Genomic DNA, 5,823 nt, shown 5'->3' with positions numbered 1-5,823 from the left:
CCCATACACGATATCTCGGGGTTTCACACCAGAATGTCCAGAGAGCTAAAAAAAAGTAGGTGGAAACAGTCTTATGGGGGCGAAGAGGCTATTTTTTACACGAGCAATGAAGGAACCCCATCTTTTCCGTTGCAAAACTCTTTTGAATGAGTCTTTTGAGTCCTTTTGAACTCTTTTTGACATTTCCCCCTCCCCCTACAGCTCTGATTCCAACTAGGGCTACCATCTCTTTTTGGGTGCATGTTGAGGAGAAGGGCTGCAGTTTACGTCATCCAAACATAGGGATCCTCAAAGCCACTGTCAGCCAACACTGGGACGTCATTAGAGAGGACTACTTCTGCAGTGGTTACCAGGCCTTCCACTGCCCGGAAGACACCATTGACACTAAGGGCGGCTACATTGCTTATTAAGAGAGCTCTGACACACATCTATTTATAGTATTAATTATATTGAAATTATATTGTTAATTAATTAATTATATCTTGCCCAAGTTTCAAATTCAAATTGTACAGATTTAAAAGGGCCACTCGGTAGGTTTAGTATAAATTTCAAGATCAACTACAATACATAAGTTGCTTGGTTACCTTTGTATAATACCATCCAATTCAATCAGAGTTGAATATCATTTAGAAAAACCAACAAATGTGACGTCACCCTTATTAGCAGCTGATACCTTTGCTCAATCATTTGTGAATCTTGTCACCCCTATGCAAATCTTTCTCTATGAGTAGCATGAATTAGGTGAAAATAAACTACAGTATATATAGTCCAACAGAAACCGAGCGATGGTGATTCGAACTCAAGCACACTGATATCAGGAGAACAGCACTTCCTAAGTGCATTGTCCACTCTCCGTTAATTAAATTGTAAAAAAAAATAAGTCGACTTTATATTTGATTGACTCGGCTTTATGATCACTAAACCTCAACCTTTTTATCTGCTACTGTCACTAAATGATATTTAACTAAGCAATCACAATTTCTATTGATATTCTTCTCTTAATCTTGGAGAAAGATTCCACGTTTTTATAATGATCTGTACACTTTTAAAGTTACTTAAATATATTTACTTATCAGTACTCATAAAGCAAAACTTAAAGTATTCAATTTAATAGCAATTAATAAATAGGTTGTGGTCTTAAAGATAAAAGACATAGCGGATTCATGTGAAGAAAACGTTGACGCTGTCGTAGTTGACCGACACATTGAAATTGTAGTAGTAATAAATAAGTATGTAAACAAGATAGAGGGCGCTTCAAATATTTTTATGTTCCTCAATGTATTTTATATTTGATTATGCATTTTTCATTTATGGAACTCTTCGGTTTCTATAGAATTATAGAGTGATTCCAATGAAGATATGGAGGGAATGATGTATAAATAACTATATTTTCCAGTGTTTGGTCAATTAACTTTTGGCTTCCCTTGGTTTTGCTCACTGCAAACCCTTTATGGATGTGGCCATGTGCGTATCTACTTCATTTTCTCTCTGTTTTTTTCTTTTTCTAATTTATCTACTTGAGTAGAATCCATGGCAACAAATTTTTGCTAAACAAAATCGTAAAACTGACAAAATTATAAATTTTGTTTAAAAAAATTTGTGGTCATTATTTTTCAATGTTTTCAAATAACAAGTAACTAATTCATTATATGAACTGGCCCCGTTTTTCTATTATAACGCCTGAAAAACTTCACGTCTTAACACGGTTCGGTTCAATTTAAGTCGACACAACACTACATATAAAGTTAACATGGCAAATGGGCTCTATAAAAAACCAAACAAAAAAAACGAGATGAAATAAAATGAGAATAAATACCTAAAAATGTTCAATCAATAATAATTGAACATTTTTTGAGAATGAGACATGCCTCTGTTTATTTTTTAATAGCCGGAAATGCATTTTTAAAAGTATAGATAATTTGTAAAGACCCATTCTTTTCTCCGACAAAAAGAAAACAGAAATCATGCCAAAAAAGATCTTATAATCTTAAAATGATTGGCAAGCGTGCTATTAAGCTTTTTAGATAAGAATCCATTTACTTAATGTGTAGATCCATAGATCATCTTTCAAAGTGAAGTATTGGATGAATGTTAAAATATAATGAGGGATTATAGTTATTGATTCATTGCCAAAGCAAATCCAAATCATTTTTAGAGTGTGAGCAAACATTTTTGTGTATCAATTTTGGGAGTGTTTTTATTATTTTCAAAGGCTCTCATCATTATTATTTAATTCATGAGAAGAGAACATCTAAGTATTTAGTAATTATATAGTGCATGGTCTTGTGAAAGATGAACAGTAACGCAGAGTATTTGGTATGCTAGTTTTTTTGGAATCGGTAATCCGAAAAAAGAATTCTCTTTTCGTCAGTTGTTGCCATTAAACTCTTGATTAGTGAAATTATTTTTCTGCTACATTCATGTGTGCTTATAAAAGACGGAGAACCCCTGAGGATTTGATGCAGAGTTAAAATTATAAGTCTTTAAGGAACTCAGAGTGAATTGAAGATCCACATCGGAACAATTTATTTCCTTATTCGCTCCTTCCTCGTCACAAATAATTGTAGTTGATCTAATAAAACGTCATTACAGATAAACTTATCTTCTCCAAAACAGGGGTACCATGTTGATTATCGATTTTTTTAATATGGCCAAAATACACACGATTTTTATCACTAGTTATACGTATGAATTCTGGTTGAACTCAAAGTAGAATTGAGGATCGACAACGGAGTAATTCATACCTATAGCCTATGGATTTATGTTGATGTCCTTAATCTCATAGCTGCTTGCAGCTAATCTAATGAAAAGTCATAACCGTTATGCTGATCTTCAAAAAACCATTATTGAAATTGTCAGGGTTACCACGTTCATTTTACGTTACATACCGAAAAAGGTTGCAATTTAAAACCCTGTTCATTGATGTATTTCAAAAAAAGTTTGTATATGTCGTCAACCAGAATGAGATAATTGTATTTAGGGACTAGGAATTAAATAGCATTTATTTACATGTTAATAATCTGTTGTTTTAGTCTCAACTCGGCCTCTAATTTAAATGATTCAGACTTGATTGATCCTACAGATAAACTTTACTTGAGACTCATAAAAACCCATTATTTTAAGATATTTTTTTCATAATTTAAGCGCTTTTTTATCATGATATCTTATTGAGTCTTAATACTTATGAAGATTAAACCAAAGCTGCAAGGAGAAGGGAAACTCTTACACAATTTTTCTATACATTAAACTATGACTTTAGACGTATTGACTCAGAGTCAAAGTGCAACTAAAAGTGAGATCATAGGAATTTATTCCTCCCACCTCTACGACTAAATACAATTTCCCTCCATTTTAAGACATGAATGGGTCAAAGTTCAATCTACATATGTAAGTACCTAAATAAAATTATGGGGCCATCTAATCAATGATTAATGAACTTCACTGTTTGACCTTATCCAATTGACATTTATTAGGAATGCAGCAGTTCACAAACTTATCATCTGGTTCCGTCCTAAATTTTACGAACGCGGCATCCGAATTGGACACAGAAACCGTCCCAAAGGACAATAAAGAAAAGTGTTAAAATAAATGAAGTAGTTTTACAAAAATAATTCAATTGAGAAACTAAAGTACTTCACTTTAACATTAGTGATAATGATTCCTTCTAGAGGGCGCTCTAAATATGCAGTATTTTTCAAGGACCGATAACAGGGACGGAGCTGGACTGGACGATACCAGTTTTAAGTTCCATAAATGACTGATACAGCACTTGTATATATACCAACTAAGATCTTATCTCTGGATTTGGTTTTCCCGGGGTTTTACTCCTGAGAGAAGTTCCCAGAAATTTTGCATTTAATTATTACATAACATAAGTTTCTTTGTATGTGGTTGCGGCAAAATAATAAAATACCCAGAATGATAATATTATTTAATATACAATATAGGTATATGCTACTCACATAGAAGGCGTTGAATAAAATTCTTGTTAGCATGCACCATTCTTTAAATAACAAGCTACAGACTATCACACCAACTTGAAGATAATAGATATTTTAAGTATGTTTATGACCTAGTACATACAATTCACCAAATTTAGTTTCATTTACTATTTTTCTTTGTGGGTTGAATCAGGTTATATAATTCCAAAAAGCTGGCTACGTGGGCAAGAAGAAATACAGAATGTCCTTCTTATCCCAGCTCTGAGGGATCTTGTGGTGCTGTAGAGACCGTCATTTGAAACCCGTCTAACATTTGTGACAAAATTGTCTAAATGGTTCAATTCCGGCTTGTTAGGAGACCAAGAACTGTGTGGGACGTACATAACATTCTCTGAATCAAGATAATTGAGTGTTTTTTTTTTTTCTGGAGGGACAGAGTGCCCCGTCTTCCTGTCAGATTCAAGATTGGTCTTTCATGACGCTACGGATCAAGGGGAAGACTTCGAAGTGCAGAACATTGATGCAGACTTTGGCTTTGACTTTCAGGCCCTGATTGAAGATGAATGGGGTATAATATTACCCTCGCTACTAATAACACCAAGAACAATAACTTGCTGTGGGTACTTGGCCTTCATAATCCTAGGGATGTTATAAGGAATGTTTGTAAACCATCTATTGTTCCTCGAGTTATACTTATGAGTTTGATAGACATTTTTATCATCTGAGAAGAACCAGACAAGATCATTCACTTTATCAAAGTCTTGATTCGGGTGACCCTTTTCTCCATGTTTGACGGAATTAGAAGCTACCCCTTGCAACGTGCATATATTTGGTACCGGAGGTTTCATTGATGACACGATAGACAGTTGAACGGGACACAACGATCATGCTGTCAGGGATTGCATTCATCAATTGGATGGAATTCTTCTCAATCTTTTTGCTTATTTTCCTCAACAATACAGGAGTTTGGACAATTTTTGCCGTTATCAGTTTACAAGGTTAGTGGTAAATCATCATCATCAGGGGTTCCCACTATCCTGTTCGAGAAATTTTACGAATTTTTCCGAATTTTTGAACGAATTGATTTGTTCAACATACCGCTTTAGATAAAAACGTGTTGTCGATTTTACCATTACAATTGCACAATCTTCTTGTACCTGATTAAAAGAAAATAGGGTATGTTGTCGTAATGAATGTAATATGTATAAAGCATAATAAGCATTTGATGAGGTAGAGTGACATTCGTACCAGACTTAGTCTCCTTAAGTGTGTGTTTGTATTAAAACCAGTTTGTCGTGGGATGGGATGAGGCCAGAAAGAAAGAACTAAATAACTATGTTAATTGGAACGAAAACGTTCGTTTTATGGGATTTTCAGACCGAAACCTAACACTAGTTTCTACACAACATAATATAAAGGTGATCATGGCAGTGTCGAATGCAGGCTTATAATATATATTTTACTCTAAAAACTGCGTTTTACTTATTATAAATTACCGAGCTGCTTTTGGCAAATATTTAATGACCACCTTCAAAAAATATCTCATTACAATTGTTGAGTGTAGAGACAAGAAATAGTTATTTATATTAGGGATATAAATTAAATAATACTTTGTTTTTTCTGTCTTTACACACACTGCCCAAGAAGATTTTCTTTAGCATTATATAATATTAGAATATTCACTTTCATTTTGTTTGGAATTTCAGACGCGGCGGCATTCGGGGTACTCGTAGATAGATAGGGAAACAAGGGCTCTGCAGACGTGCCTATAATGTAGACTAATATAATTGTTGTAGTATCCATTTCAATTTGATAAATATTTTGTGCATACTTCTTCCTTTTTTTTTTTTTCTTGACAACTTTTTAAAATAAATAAAAGAGC

The sequence above is a fragment of the Lepeophtheirus salmonis genome, chromosome 10 (assembly GCF_016086655.4).
Source record: "Lepeophtheirus salmonis chromosome 10, UVic_Lsal_1.4, whole genome shotgun sequence".
Lineage (NCBI taxonomy): Eukaryota > Metazoa > Arthropoda > Copepoda > Siphonostomatoida > Caligidae > Lepeophtheirus > Lepeophtheirus salmonis.
Note: the sequence above shows the minus strand (reverse complement) of the source record.